The sequence below is a fragment of the Molothrus aeneus genome, chromosome 3, assembly GCF_037042795.1.
Source record: "Molothrus aeneus isolate 106 chromosome 3, BPBGC_Maene_1.0, whole genome shotgun sequence".
Taxonomy (NCBI): Eukaryota; Metazoa; Chordata; class Aves; order Passeriformes; family Icteridae; genus Molothrus; species Molothrus aeneus.
The window spans coordinates 4,730,810-4,747,005 of record NC_089648.1 but is presented as its reverse complement, the minus strand read 5'-3'; the positions used below and the strand labels follow the sequence as shown (position 1 = coordinate 4,747,005).

Here is a 16,196-nt window from a genome sequence, read left to right as displayed (position 1 = left end):
TTTTCTCACTTTGTTTTTGTTCCTAGAGGGAGAGTGTGTTAAACAATGGTGTTCTAACTTGTTCTATGCTTTGGCAGTTTTGGGAATAACATACACACTGAAAGACAGGAATTTAGACATTGTGACCTCTGGCTAACTATAATAAAGATAAAAGTTGAGAGTTTTCCAAGGAAACTAGCCCACAATTAAGGTTTAATTCTGCAATTCACCATTCCCCCCTCAGCCATCCTGCTTTGTGATGAAATTTCCAACAGATGGCTGGGATCCTCAGGCGTGGAGAAATTGCTATTATCTGAATATTAGCAAGCTTTTAAAGCTTCCTCCTACCTTAGCTGTTGTGCTAATGAGGCTCCCATCTCCCCTCCAGGGTTTGCCTCAGGGTTTTCTCCTGCAAAAAGGACTTTTCAAGGAAATAGTGAAAATGTTGAAGGAAATGTTGTAGGTAGGGACTTGGAAGAAGATTTCCCTTCATATCCTTTCTGCAAAGGGCTCTTGATGCTCTTGATTTTTTTTCCCTTGTGGAATAAAGATGTTTGGACCTTGAATTGAAGTGTGTAGGAGTAAACTTCACATAGCTAAAATAGAACCACAGCAAGAGAGGGAAAGCAGCATTCTGCAGAAACCTGCTGCTCTAGAACAAGGAGCTGGAGTGTGTGAAATACCAGATCCTCTGCCTTGGATTTCAGGCAAGCCACTATTTATAGGGTGATCACTGAAGCTGACTCCAGACTTCACTTATAAATAGCTGAGCCTACATTTCCCTTCTCTGCCAGATTTTTCCCAAGTGCTGTTTCATGCTTCCCTTGTCATGCTGAAGGCTGCTGGTGGTTTGTGGACAAGGAGGCTGGGCAGTGGTGGGGGCTGATAAAATTGGATTCACCAAGAGATGCCCCTTCCTCGTTAGCAAATCCTGCATGGATCCAATCCCACTTTGGGAGCGGTGTGGGAATGTGGGTGCTATTGCCTGGACACAGACAAGACTCTGGTGACACTTGAAGATGAAACTTGGGCCTTCAAAGTCACTGCAGAACTTCTGACTGCAGTTTGAAAGTCAGATTTTGTGCAAAAGTGTCTTACTGTGTGGGATTCTGAGGAAATCCTGCAGGCCATGTCCTAAGCCCCTAAAATCTGCTGTGCTTGGCTGCTTTTGACTTTTTAAGATTTGGCCAGATCCTTTGTAAGTCAGAATCATGACACTGGGGGCTCTTTGCCCACCAGAACATGGCAGAGTCACACTCAAATTCCTCATTCCTGGGGTTCATGTGGAGAGTTGCTCACTAAGACAGTGACTGCTACAGGCCAGGACATTTTTAGAATAAGCAGTCCTGCATGGAGGCAGGTGAGAGATCTCAGCTAAATGAGGAAAGGGGAATCTTCTTAAAGCTTCCCACAGAATTAAAAGTTACCAGCTTTTGCTTCCAGACCTGTACCTGAGCAACAGCCCTGGTGTGGAGCGTGTCCAGGATCCAACATGGAAATTGTGAGCATGGGAGGGAGGGAGCAGCTCCAGCCTGGAGCTTTGAATGATAGAGCAGCCTCCTGGTAAATAATTCCTGGTAATGTGCCTCTCTGGGGATCATTCTTCCATTTGTGTGGCAGCATTGAGGTGGAGAGAGCAGATGACTGCACCTGGATGAGGCTCCATTGATGTCAGACACATCCCTGCACGTAGTCCAGCTGCATGGAACTGAACAAGGAATCACAGCCTCAGCAGTTAAAGCCCAGCATTACCAGAGCAAGGCAATCACCACAGAAAACATTTAAAAATTTGTTTATGCTGGTGGGTTCTTGGAGTATGTGCTGATATCTTAACCTGACCTGAAAGCTTCAGTTTCTGTAGGAAAAGTAAGCAGGTTGTCAGGAAAATGAATAAAATCTGGGAGAGGGCTAAGAATTTCACCTTTTTTTCCTGTAGTAGTTAATGGACCAGCTGCACCTCACAACTTTGTTTTGTCAAATTACACGGGCTGATGTGTATTTTTCATAGAATCATGGAATGGTTTAGGTTGGAAAGGACCTTAAAGCCCATCCAGTTCCACCCTCTGCCATGGCAGGGACACCTTCCACTATCCCAGGTTGCTCCAAGCCCTGTCCAACCTGGCCTTGGACCCTTCCAGGGATAAGGCAGCCACAGCTTCTCTGGGTAACCTCTGCCAGGGCCTCACCACCATCACAGAATTTCTCCCTAATATCTAATCTAAAACTATTCTCTTTTGTATTAAAACCATTAAGTTTCTAATTAGGTGAATTTCTGATGCATCTGCAGGAAATGAAGGACTAAAACTGTGGTAAAACACAAGGAAAGAGAATAATGTTTGGCAACAAGGGGCAAAGTTTTTACAGAATTTTGTGCAGCTTTTTGTGGGACAGATAAATGCTGAGGATTTTGGTCAAATTTCCTCCCCATTTCTCTTTGGGTGAGGAAACCTTGCTGCATCAACACCTTTGAGGCATTGAGCCTCAAACTGCTGCACCACAGAAGGGGCTTTGAAGGGCCAAGAAACTTCCTTTGCAGTTGTAGACATCCTCTGTGGTTGGATTTCTTCCATGTGGAGCCCACAGGACACAAGAGCAGGTCCCAAGACATTTCTTTCATTTTTTAATGTACTGCCTTGAACACAATGGGAAGGGCTGCAGGGGATGTTGTGATACACTGGCCCCGAGCCCCTGCCAGCTCTCACTAATGCTTCCTGTCCTTCCACAGGGATTCCTGCCAGGACTCCTCCTGGCCACTGGAGATTGCTGTGATGCTGGCAGGGACAGCAGGAAAGCCATCTTGTCTTCACACTGTCAGCATTTCCACTGCTGACTCCGGTGGCGTGGGAAGGAGACAGCAGCTGGCTGAGGCCAAGGCCAAACTTTTGTAAGTGCCCTGTGCTTGAGTCATTTTCCAGGGCTGGGGATGTTGGGCACATGGAGAAATAGGCCTGGAGCTCACAGGAGCTGCTGGTGGAGAGAAAACTGCTGAGAATGGATGCTCTGGGGACAGGGTAGGCACAGAGAATTGGGGAGTGCTTAGAAAAATAAGATTTTCTCAACAAAAGAGTATTGCCATAAATCAGAGAGGCTATTATTGCCAGACCTCTGATGTGCAACCTGAGAGTAGAGTTACAAATGGTCTGTGTGTCTCTGCTCTTTGTTCCTCCCAGTAAAGGCCCTTCCTGTGTCACACACACCTTTCCCTGTGGCTGCTGCATGAGGGTACCTGGATGAGTGTTTATTCCCTGATGCAGAATTTTGGGCAGGTCAGCCTCCTGAGCTGGTCATAGAGAAAAGGCAAACTAAGGATTGAGGATCAGACACATTTATGTTTTCAGTGACTGTTGGGAAACAGGAATATCCCAGTAAATCCATTCTGGGAATGCATTGCTACAACGTGTTCCTGAAGGTAAGGGTGTAACCCTGAGCTGGGTGTAACCAAGGCGCTGAGGAGAAATAGGGTTCTGTGAGGAAATGTTTGTGAAGAGGAGCCATCCTGCTTCCAGACACACTACACACACTGAGGGAGCTGAGTTTTTCCTCTGGGCATATTCTTGCCCATCTTTGATTTTCCTCTCAAGAGCTTGGCCAAGTCTGCCATGAGACAAAGCTCCAGTCTGGATTTGTGCCTTGGAGCCCCACTGTAACCAGGAGTTACAGGTGGAGGAAAGGTGTGTCTGGTGGGGGGAATGGATCTCAGTCATGCTGGGAACCTGTGGAACTGGAACTGTCTGATAACAGGAGACTCTTCCAGTCTAATGGAACTGCGAGGGAGTTTTTTATTACAGTGTGAATTTCTTGGTGTGCATTTTTATTGTGTTCTTGGACATTGACACCATCCTTCAGTAGATTTTTTTGAGTTTTAGTATTGCCTTAACAATTGTGGCTCTTAATATCTCATCTAGATGTGCTGCTTTTGTATCTGCTTGAAAGTACCCTTTCACAAATTCAAATGTAAGCCTTGGGGACATAGTTTAGTGGTGGCCTTGGCAGTGCTGGGTTAATGGCTGGGCTCAAGGATCTTAGAGGATTTTTCCAACCTAAACTGTTCTATGTTTCCAATTTTTATTCATTTTATTTTGAATGATGCATTAGGTTATTTAAACTAGAATTTATTTCTAAATTATCTTTCAGAGAGGTTGGAATATGATTACCTGTATACACCTGTGCAGTGTTTTCCCTTGGTGAAGGTGTCAATATGCACATGGATCTATTTCTGTGGAATGAGCATCAAACAATAATACTGGGTGTGGTGCCTTGGTAGCTTTTCAAAAGGAAAGAAAAAACCAAGCTTAAATATTGCTTCAGCTGTGCAGAAATCTATGTTTGCCTGGGCTAAATGTGTGAGGGAAAAAACCTTGAGCTTCAGAGCCAAACTAACTACAAAGTAACAGGGCTGAAGGGGAGTGACTTTGCCCAACATTGTTGCTGCCCCTTTCCACTTCATTTAACAACAGTTTCTGTCATGGCCATTCATTCCAGTCCTTTCAGTTTGTTTAAGGCAGCAGGAATGTTACCATCAGTGGGAGCAACCTGTTTGTCTGACTGCCTTCACTCACTGACATTAGGAAGTTCTGCTGGTTTCCCTTGTGGGTATTCCCTGCTGAATTGTCACCAGGCTGTAGGCATTGGCCTTCTAACTCTGCAAGTGGAAGGTTCATGCTGAAAATACAAACAAATTGGGGCAGCAATTTTTAAAATTAAATGAACATCCTCTCTGCCAATCCTGGGAATGCTGCTGTGAACTGTTAGCAGCAAAACACTTGTACCTGCCCTGCTCTTCACCAAATGCCAGCTCTTTAAAAAGGAGAAAATGTCTGTCAGTAACTGGGATAGCTGGTTGGAGCCCACAGTGCCCCCTGCTATTCTGGTTCTTGCTTCTCCAGGCATTCAATCCTACCCAGTTATTTCCATGGGAATCCATGACCCACCCATCTTTGAGCTATGGGGGCTAAAGAATCCTAAAATACACAGCGTGCTCTTGCTCACTCCCAGCCATTGCAGGCTTTTGTCCCTTCCAACTTGCTTGATGGATATTAATAATTGAGTGAAGGATGATATTTTAGGATATTTCTTAACATTGTAGCATTTGAATATATTTAAAAAAAAATTGTATCTATATACACACATTTTTACTGCATCCCAAGGTCTGAATATGCACCAGAACAAGTGACAAGTATGAAAGTATGTTCTTAGATCTTATCAAGAATCTTGTAGGCTTCATGGTGACAGAACATTTAAAATAGACTTCTGAATGCCAGAAGCCCACGTTTAAGGGACTTAGTCCCTTTGGGGTCCTGGGAATTGGGAATCTGAGAATCTAGGAACTGGGAATCTGAAAACTGGGAGGAGGATGCACTGCAGGAGCTGCAAGGTGGTGGCTCTGGCAGGGCAGTCCTGGAAACCAAAGGAGAACAAAATATCCAAAAGAGCCAGGCTGATAATTTTGACAGGCTAGAAATGAAGCAATATTCTAGAGATTATGTCAGGAAATGGATATTGGAAATTTTGGCAAAGCAGCTGAGCGTGAAGGGGCAGGAGCCAGATAAGAGGGAGTTTAAGATATGCAGAGGAGAGGAACTCCAGACAGCAGTTAAATAGCAGTGAGTGCAGGGATGAAGAGCCGGAGAAAAGGGAGTGGTAACCAAGGAGCCAAATGAATCCAAGAGTGGTTTGTTGATTTTTTGATAAAAGACATGGATAGCACTGATCCATAGCTGTACTGCAAGTGAGAGGGGAGGGAGAGTGGACAGGAGGGAAGGAGCATGGGCGTGAGGACAGGGAGGGAAGCAGGGAGGCCAGGACTAGAAAAGAAAACCTGAAGCAGCAGTGTCTGCCTCTGACCTTGGCTGTGGAAGAGGGGAAAGGACGAAAGGTGCACTGACGGTGGGACAGCAGTTTTCTCTGGGAAGACAGGCAAAAATCCTACCCAGGAAAAGAGGAAAAGGGAAAGTGTGGCACAAAGGCAGCTGGACCTGGGTTCCAGGGGTTGGGTTGCACTGGCAAAGGGAGGCTGTTTACGTGGGAAGGTGGCAGGGCTGGAGCAGCAGGAGAGGATGACTGCGGTGGAGGAAGTCAAACCCGGGATGGGGTTTCCACTAGGAATGACAGAGCAGCGGGAGAGAGAGCAGCACTAGAGGAAATGGATGCTGGGGGCGAGCCAATATTGTCTTTGCGATAGGAGAGAGTGTCAGAGGAGGAGGAGCAAGGAGGCTGGAGAGACCCAATAACCAAATAAATGTAAGAGAAGGGAAGGGGAGCCGGGAGTGGCTGGATAACACCCACGGAGGGCTGCGAGCGAGGGCCGGCGGAGGGGGAAGACCTGGCGTGAGCACAGGGCAGGCCCGGGCAGCAGCAGCGGCAGGAGCAGGAGCAGCAGCAGCAGCAGGTGAGGATGCGCCCGGGGCGCTGCGGGCCGAGCCGGGCCGTGCCGTGCCGTGCCGTGCCGTGCCGTGCCGTGCCGTGCCGTGCCGTGCCGTGCCGAGCCCCCCGCGCCGCAGGGCCGCCGCAGGGCCGGGGCGCGGGGCGGGGGCTCCTCCCGCGCTGTCCCCGCCCCCCGCGCTGTCCCCGCTCCGCTCCGCGCCGGGCGGGGCTCGGGGGCTCACGCAGCGCCGCGCGGGCTGCGGGTACCGCCGCTCCCTCCGCACAGCGCGGGGCCGCCGCCCGGGCAGCGCCGAGGTAGGGCCGGGAGCGGGGAGCCGGGATCGGGGATGGGGGGCGGCCCCTCTTCCCGGGTGCGTGTGCGCAGCGCGGGCGGCGCCCGCAGCCTCTCCGCAGCCCCGATCAGCGCGGAGCGGGCTCGGCGCTGTCAGAGCCGCCCCGCCCCGCCCTACCCTGCCCTGCCCTGCGGCGGCCCCGGCCCGTCCCCGGGGGCAGCGGCGGCCGCCGCCCCTTTCCCTCCCTCCCCTTCCCTCCCTCCCCGCCCGCGGTGCCGCCTCCGCCGCGCAGCCGCACGCCCCGCGCGGTGCGGTGCGGAGAGCCCGGCTCGACTGCTGCTCCTGCGGTATTCCTTGCTAGACGGATGTAATTCCTCCTTTATTTTTCTTGGTCGGGGCGGGGCGCGGGGGGCGGCGCGGGGGTCGCGGCGCGCTGTCAGCCGGGCCCGCTGCGGGGCTTTGTGTGCGGGAGCGCCGCGCTGACGCCGCCGAGCTCCGGCTGCGGGGCTGCGGTCCGGGCGCGGCCATCGCTGGGTGCCGCGGTGCCCGCAGTTAGCGGCACAACGCGTGGGCTTGGTTCGGCTGTCTCGGGGCTGGCTCTGGCTGTTAGGTGGGTAAAGGCCTGATTTAACAAAAAAAAAAATATGGCAGACTTGTGCTAGAGACTGTGAGACTGCCGCAGCTCTGAAAAACCCTTGTTCATGGCAACCGGGGCTGACGTTTCATTCAGTAGCTGATGTTTTTCCTTTTGGAGTGATGATACAGAACTGGAGTGAGCACTGAATTTGTGATGTTGATGTCTTAATCGTGAATGAAATTGCATTCTTGTTTAAAGGTGAGTAGCGATCTGTGTTTCTACGTTGTGCTTCACATTGTCCATCGGTATAAATGCTAAATGTTCCAGATCAGGATTGCAGGGAGAGGGAACAAACTGTCAAGATCCGGAGCGTTCGGCTCATCCTTCGACCTTTATTGACAGGATACCAGCATTATGAAACCTGATTATTGAACAGTTCGGGAAAAAGGCTGGAATTCCTGCAGCCCGGCATTGTGCTGACAGGCATCTTGGGGAACAATGCTCCCCGGAGCCGGGTTAGAGAGGCAGGGCAGGGAGAGGAATTTATTCCGAGAGATAGCAGCCGTGTGGAAATGTCAGGGGAGGCTCCGACTCCTCAGGCCATTGCAGGAAAGCTCCGCTGGAGGAAGGACTTGCATATGCTCAGAAGGCTCTGGAGAGAGAGACGGGAGTGAAAATGGAATGGGATAAAGGGCTGGGAAGGTAGGTGATGGCAGTGGGATGTGATTTTTAAAGATTTGTTCTTGTCCTTTAGCGGTTTTTTGGGTTTTTTTCCCCTTCTGTGTTTCCGGGGAGAACAGAAATGGCTGTAGTGATGCCTCCATGACTTAGCAGTGGTTGTAGGGCTGTGAGGAGGGACGAGGGGCTGGCTCATGTGTCACAACTAGTGCTGAAGAGGCAAGAAAATAGGGAATATTTTGTTACTTCATGCATATTTTGTTACTTCAGGAACATAAGTGTGGAATTATGAATGTGGAATCAAGGAGATCACGTTCTGAAACAGAACCTGCTTTGGGTTTTTCTGTAATGCAGGTTAAGTGCAGCAAATGACACTCACTAAAGCAGGATGCAGCATTTTGGGATAAATAGGAGCTTGCAGCAGCCATGTGGCAAAAAGCGTTAGAGATGCTGTTTCATCTCGGTGGTGGCATGGATCCTGCAGCTTCTGGAATTGCTGTGTGTCACTGAGCCCTGCCTGCACACAGGAGTGGGGCAGAGAGGGGCAAAACCCTCTTGCTGCATATATGGAGCCCAGGATACTGCTGTGTGCTGCTCCAGGAGCCCCTGGGGAGTGGGAGTACAAACCATTTTATGAAAGATGTTTTCTTTTTCCTTCATCATCTATAAAATGGAATCAGCTCAACCCCCTTTATTGGATGGGCCTGGATTGCTCGTTTGCATTACGTCACCTGACTAAGGATTTATTTTTCATGTGGGTCAGTTACGGGATGAAATATTTGTTAGTTGGATTGCCTGCAAAATAATTGTATTTCATTAGCAAGGAGTGCGTGGACATCTTTCATGGAACACAGAGGAGAAAGTCTGTTTATGCAGATGTTTAAGGGTCAGACTGCAAAAGTTATTTAGACTGTTAATCTCTATAGGCACCTAAATTCCTTAGTCATCTGATCTGGGCACAAGTGAACAACCAGTACAACAGTTTATCATTGCCCATTAGCCATGAGTCAGCTACTAAATCCTGCCCAGGCTGGTGTCTGTGGCTACAGGCTTCCTGATTGCCCTTTCCCTAGGCTCTAGGAATACTTCTGGAAGTGTTGGAGCCCCAGGGGCCAGACAGGTGACCTGTCAGGGCAAGGAGCTACTAGCTGCCCTCAGATGTCTCTGGCTCAGCTGAGCTTGTGCAGGAGAGCAGTGCAGGCTCTTTCCTGTGCTGCCTGGAAACTCCTGATGAGAGCAGGCCTGTGCTCCATGGTAGGAGCCCTGTGGAGCCATAAGGGCTTTCCTGACATATCAGCTCCTGCTGTGGGCTGCTCCTGTTCCCAGCTGATGGAGCTGGGGAGTTTGCCAGCATTGGACCCTTACCTCTGCTGAGGCTCGTGGCAGTTTTCCCAAGTGAAACCAGCAGGAATCTGGCTTAGAGGTGTGAAATGTGAAAATGCAGTTGCCTCCTCTTGCTTTAAACCTGAGAAACCATCTCATACTGGATTGCTCTGAGCAGATACCGCTGGTGTGGAGAAGCAAGGGTTGGAGCTGCAGCTCCACACTGAGGGGAGTGCGATCCATTGGGCTCCATGTCCTGCAGAGCCTGGTTTGGAGCCTGCTTCCCCCACTGCTGGGTTCTTTCCCCCCCACCCACATGTGGTTTTCGTTTGTCAGCCTTTTATTATTACTCTTAAAATGATCTGCTGTGAATTTGTTTTTCTAATGAACATGAATACAATGTTGCAGCAGTTACAGCTGGACCTTTGGAAGCTTTTCCTGTAATGAAAAAAGGGTTTCAGAGAGATTACATGTTTTTTTTAAAAAAAGAAAGACGTAAGAAAAATTCTTCTTACGCCCAGTAGACCCCAACTTATTAAACAGCTTGATCAGAGTGACATAGATCAATTCTATATATATTTAAGCGGGCAGGTTTTTTTCTCTTTTGTCCAACTTTATTTCTTTTTCATGTATTGTTAATCCCAGACACATTTTTACTGTCAATTCCTCATTAGAAAAGGCCAGTTTTGCATGGAAAAAAGCTTTGATGTGTGTTGTTAGGTGAGGGTTGAGTTCATAACAGATTTTATGGCTGGGGGGACTATGTCTGGAAGTGTTATTTCTGCTTGCAGTGAAATGTATGTGATTATTGAAAGGTATGCACCAATATATAAAGGTTGTACTCGGGTATTGTGTACATCTCCCTATGCCCAAGGACAGATTAAGGTTGAGGATTACATTGAGCTATTGTTTTTCATCACTGTTAACATTTTTCTCATCATCTCCTCTGTGAGGTTTTTTCTCGTTGAACAGTGATAATTTCAGGATGTTCTTACTTTGTCATGTCTTTTCACTTTTCTGCTATTCTCTTAATATATTATTTGATTGTTTGATGTATTTACTCTCCTACTACGTTGCACAAACTTGTATTTGTTTTTAAGATGCATGCATTTTAGCCTACCAGAAACCCCTTTGGTGTGTCATCACTGCCACCAGAGGAACACATTTACGCTGCTGTGCAGCCACTTTATTCCACAAAGCGCTGAGTGTTAGAACTTTAAAAAGAAATGGTGAGTTGGTTTGATTTGTTCAGCAGCCCCTCCTGTCAAGAGGGCAGTGGGGACTGAACAGAAGAGGCACTGCATGTGGAACCCTGGTGGCAGCAGATGCTGACCCACACCTGTTGGATACTGGGAATAGCCTCGCTGGTCATACCCGTGCCCTTGGAACAGGAGAGGTGTGCCATTAACACTCTGTCCTGAGAGCTAAAAATACTCTGCCACCAAACTGTTCACAGGTAAATGTTCCAAATTTAGCAGGTTTTCTGTTGACTGGTTTTCCAAACATAGGCTCTTCCCTTTTTGGGAGAAGTAGCCAGACCTGCTGAGCAATTTGCCTGTGATCTGTGAAATGTTCAGGAATGATGTTCCTGGATTTCATCTCAGGTTTTGTTCACATGTCCAGGGCTGTGCACCAGAGGAAACAGTTCCTTCTTCTCTGTGAGAATAGGAAACACAGATGCAAATCATCAGAGAAGCTGTGGGCTTGCCTTGAAAAACAAAGTCTTTGTATTTTATTTTTAAGAGAGGAATAGGGATTGACTGACAGCTCAGTTTGATTGCTGTGACCGCTGGGTTTGGTTTTGTTAATCATGTCTCAATACAACGTGGAATGATCCCTGGAATGGGCAGCTGCTACTCTGCATGAAATGTGGGGTCTGGGAAGAGATGTAGCTGCAGACCCAGATTTAGGATGTGACCAGAGAGGAAGAGATGCAGACCTGGAGCCACCCAGCCATGCACCACTACCCACACGAGTGACTGGCATGGGGTTATAATGGGTTAGAAATAACCAACTTAATGAATAAAGCATTTATGCTTCATCTGTTCAGTCTCCCTGTAGGAAGTGCTGGAGTGGCTGTTGTGACCCTTCCTTCAGACACCTTTAGTTCTGGCTTTTTTTTTTTTCAGCTTGCCTTGAGGTTTTGGAAAGCAGCATCACACTGAGGTCATGCCTGTGCTAAAATCTCCTGGCCAGGGCTGCAGTGGTGCCTGCAGAGATCAGGGAGGATCATGCCCCACCCCAAAATAGTGGAGTTGGATTTTCCATTTTCCCCCTTCCTTGGAGGCGTCAGTGGCTGGCCTGGGTGGGAGGTGCTCCGAGGTGACGCAGAGGTTCCTCTCCAAGCCTGGCTCTGACATTTTAAGGTTATACTGATTACCCACTTTATCCCTGGCAGACATTTTTCCCAAGCCAGACCTACAGTCTTCATTGGGAAGTCTTTAGTTTTTGCTGTGGGATTCAGACCCTTGACCAAGAACGTGGTCAAGGTCTTCTACTCTTCAAGGAGTTGTGGGGATTTCCTGCCATCCAGCAGTAATCCAGATCCGCAGCTTTTGGTTTTGTAAGTTCCTGCCTTTTGTTCTGAATTAATCCTATTGCTCTGTGGATTGATTTATTACAGAATGACATGGGTATCTGCTTTTGGTTCTTACATGATAAAAGGGAGCCTTGTGTTTGCAAGGGCAAGGAAACTGTGCATGGTGAGCTCTGGCAGTGTGGGCAGAGCCCGGGGTACAGTGGAGCTGATCACTCTGGAGTTGTGCACCAGGACCAAAAGCTGATTTTTCCCACTCATTAAATCAATTTTGCTTAGTGCCTAGACACCACAAATGCTCCAGCTAATTATAGCAAGTAGCTCTTTTATTTTTTTGGCTTGGAAGGGAAAAGTTGCTGCCTGCTGTATGTGAACTAATTTAACATGGATACATTTATTTGAACACTCACAGGTTTTGGATTTGGGCATTCCAGGTGTTGGCTTTTGTCAGTAGCTAAACCAATGGTGAGATTTTTCTTGTCAAGGGCTTTCACTGACTTTTCTCTTAATGAAAATGTTTCAAGGTCTTCTGCACCACTCCCTGCAGATGGGGTGGATGGCTCATGGCTCTGGGGTGCTAGTGGCACACACATTTATAGCAACACTGGAATGCAGCTTGGAGTTAATTTTTGGAAAGGGGCTTTGGGCCTAGGTATGCCTGATAGAAGTCTGGGTTTTTGATACAGGAGGATCATCCAGTAGATCACCCTTTGCTAGAGCCTGGATCATGCAGTGAAGAAGTCAGGAGAGTTCTCTGTAAGTTAACAGGAATTCTTTGTCATGTAGGATCCATATGGGATAAAGATAACCTGGTTAATTTAACAGCTGTTTCTTTTTTTGTAATGTAAAATATTGTGACCTTTTTTGGAGCATAATGCCATGAATAACTCTCTACAGTTTCATCATAGTAAAAGATGAATCGATTAATTGCTACCTTTTTATTTTTAACCTTTTTTTAGAGTAATGCATTCTTATAGCAATTTTAGATGCTTTTAGAAGGCTAGGTCCTGAGCCTGAAAGAAATCTGGCTGACTTTGGTGGGGCTACACTGATTATCACAAGTCAAAAAATCTGCCTTGCAGTTTTCAAGTTTTCATAAAACAAACACTGGAGCCTGTTGTGTTTTATTCTGTTGGTGTTTTTGGCATCAGAGAAGCTTTTCCTGATTGTTTTCCTCATTTGAAGGCTGATTGTACTGAGTGACCTCTTGCTACTAAAGGGTGGGTCAGTTTATGTGGGAAAGTCTTAGTCAATGTGTCTGGGAGATAAGTGGGACTGCATCCCAACGAGCCTTGTGCGTTAAATACTGGAATGTGCTGGGGAGCTGCCAGGAGATTGGAAGCAGGACTCTGCGACAAGCCCAATGCAGTCACACTCTCCCTAAAATAGCACTGTGGATAACAGGAGATCTGCAAAGTTATCACTTACCTCATTTTCGCACAAATTCTTTCCTAAAAATGGATTATTGACTGAGGATTCGGGCGGGTTTTTCTGGTAATATATTCCATTTACATTTTGAGAGCAGTCATGTCCCTCTTAAATCTTTGGCTGCAGGTAAGAGGGAAAAAGCTGTGGTGAAACCACACAAGTCCCAGCCCAGGAAAAGCCATTGGTATCATCCTCATCGTCACCTGAATGAGAAATGAGACGGGTTTTACCTCAGTGTAGGTCAGTAGGAGCCTCTTCAAATTCTCCTTGAACAGTCTGGAAGTATCAAGGCAGAGATGAGTAAGTTCAGCGGCCTCAGACGTGCTTGGGCTGGCTGTGGGTGACAGGCTTTTGGCACCAGCCCCTGGATGCAAACAGCCAGTGTTTGGATATTCAAATGAGCAGTGGTTTACCACTGCAGACCGTAGATGGTTTTGTTTAAGGGGAAAAAGAAGCAAATTTGATTTTCGGCCCCGCGTCAAATTTGTCGAGGGAAGAATCTGATTGTGCAGCTTTAGTGGTTAGCATAAGCCAGTTAAACATTAAACCTGGGGTGCCTGAATTAGTTTCTTACAGAAAGAGGATGAGTTGGCTGCTAAATGGGATAGTGTGAGGAAAGCGCGGGGGCAGCTGGGTTGGGAGCAAGGTTGGGTGATCCTGAGTCAGCAGGTGGTTGTTTAGCCCTGGTGAGAGGCTGCCTGAGGAAAGGATGGATCCAACCAACCATTCCATGGAAGTGTGTTTGCCCTGCTGCAGGGACCTGCACAAGGAGCTCTGTGGAAGGGAAAATAAAACTGGGATTGTCAGGGAATCATAAAAGTCTGGAGTGCTGTAAGTTGTGACCTCTTGGTGCCTGCAGATTTGAGAATGAGCTGCACTCTTGGAAAGGCAAATGGACTAGAGGTCATTTGTGGAAAATATCCCCCAGCTTCTGGTGGGCACAGCCAGCCTGGTGTCACTTCAGCTCCTGGGCCCCTCGAGGTGTGACTCCCAACAGGCCTGGAGCAGGACTGCCATCCCTGGCCCCGGGAATCAGATCCACAGGGATCGTGCTGGGAGCAGAGCAGGGTCAAATCCACTGTGCCACTGAGGTTCTCCATGGAGAGGACACTCAGCCGCAGCTGCCAGCCTCTGCTTCCTCAAAAAGGGGAAGCTGTGGCACTCAGGATGCAGTGGGGTGCTGTGGTTGTGCTCTGAGGTTGGCTGGGGAAGAGGTTGTGGCACAGCAGCCCCACCCCTGTACCCACAGGGGATTCCCTGACCCCAGGTGCCCCATTGATCCAGCTTTGCAGCTTCCCAGCGCCCTGGTGTGTAAAGGAGCTTTATTGCTGCTCCAAGGAGGGACATGATGACATCAAACCCAGGTAAGAGGGAAAGAGAGGTAAAAAACTGCAATCCAGTGGAGTTTCACTGAGCTCTGCCTTCTCCAGCCTTGTGCACTTTCAGGTTTTGTATCAGGAGGCATAAAAATTTCCAGAAATTGCAGTTTATGTAAGAGATGTGAATAATGGCTAATAATAAGTGAAACTGCCATGAGGAGCTGGAAGAGGGGGGAAGTAGGTTATTTTTAGAGATCTATTCTCATTGTATGCTAGACAAACAAGAATAAGGTGACTTTGCATTAAACATATACCACAAAGAAGTAAAGATATTTTCCCCAGACGAGTCCCCATGGTGCAGTAATGGTCTGTACTATCTGCCAGCTTAGGAATGAGACTCAAAACTGCTTCTTCACTGTTTAGTAAGAAAAAAAGGACCTTCCATGCTCATTTTCTTTGCAGTACTGTGATTCTTCTTGCTCTGTGAAGCTTGAGAATGAAGTATCTGAATCCCCACTTGTGCCAAGTTACACAACTACATCACTGGTGTGTCCATTTACACCATCACAGTCTGGGACTTGAGGTTTTAAATCCTTTTCATAGAGAAACATGCGCAAGAACATCTCAGAATCACAGAATTAACTAGGTTGGAAAAGATCTTTGAGATCATTGAGCCCAACCTATAGCTGAGATAATGTTGTATTGCTCAGTTATGTTTCACAACCATTTTAGAAATGTGAAGATTGTAAAACAAGTGACAAGGTCCCAAAATGTCGGAGTCAGGGGTGGTGATCCCTCTCCGTGGGCAGGTGACAGGGAGCACGCAGCTCTTATCTAGCTGTGTTTTTAGTCTGAGTAATCCTAATCAGGGAGTAAATCCCGAGTGAGATTACGCTGCTGCAGCAAGTGCAGCAAAGATCAGCTGCAGGGCTGGAGTGGGATCTGGAGATGCCTGCTTGGATATTCACTGAAGCAAAGCAGGACTTTGGAGGCTTTGTAGGACCTTCCCCTGAAGGAGTGGGGAAGAAGCCCAGTGAAGACAAATGGTGTGTTGGCTGCAGCAGGGCTGACAGGTGAGGAGCACATGGGCATTCCAGGCCGAGGAGGAGCGCTGAGGGATGTTTCTACAGCTGCTGCTGACCAGCAGAAAATAACATGAATCATTTGGGGTTGCAGTGGCACAGCAGAGCTGCTGCAGAGTTCAGAGAGTCCCAAAGTTCCTCGGATTCCTGGCACGGGGCGATGAACCCCCGCGTCACCTTTAGGGCAGTTTTCCGAGCACAGCATCCATGTTATTCCAGAGTGCCTCTAGCAGGAGGACAGCTGTTTGCAGTTTTAACTTCTGGTTGTCATAAGCTGTGGCAGGAATCCAGGGAGCCATGGAAGAGCCCTGGGCCTGAAATTAATTTTCAGCCAACTCGATTAGATTGGCGCCCGTGGCAGACTTAGCACTACAATTTTATGTGTATTTTGAGATAAATGCAGCCCCTTGCTGGTGTTTAGTAGCTTGGCCATCATATCTAAAGGAAAGCTAGGAGGGCATGCAGATACATAAAACAAGGCACAAAATTATCCTTGTATGCATTCTTAATGCTCTGCTTTGTGGATTGATCAAACCAGTGCAATTTGATGGGGATGAGCATTGAGAAATGGTCACTATGCAGCAGCACAGCTGCTCCATCACAGGGGAATGAATTCCC

At 47.9% G+C, this 16,196-nt stretch overlaps 1 protein-coding gene across 3 annotated transcripts in view; it reads left to right on the top strand.

Annotated features, from left to right (window-relative positions):
- The first annotated feature begins 6,234 nt into the window (after positions 1-6,234).
- Positions 6,235-16,196, top strand: part of SPTBN1 (spectrin beta, non-erythrocytic 1) — a 116,243-nt gene continuing 106,281 nt past the window's right edge. Inside the window, exon 1 of one of the 3 annotated variants that reach the window (XM_066546068.1) lies at positions 6,235-6,367. The gene's annotated coding sequence lies outside the window, so the exon portion shown is untranslated. Of the gene's footprint in view, positions 6,368-6,639; positions 6,658-6,911; positions 7,003-16,196 lie in introns of those variants that run through there. The other 2 variants (XM_066546070.1, XM_066546069.1) reach the window with 2 other exon arrangements.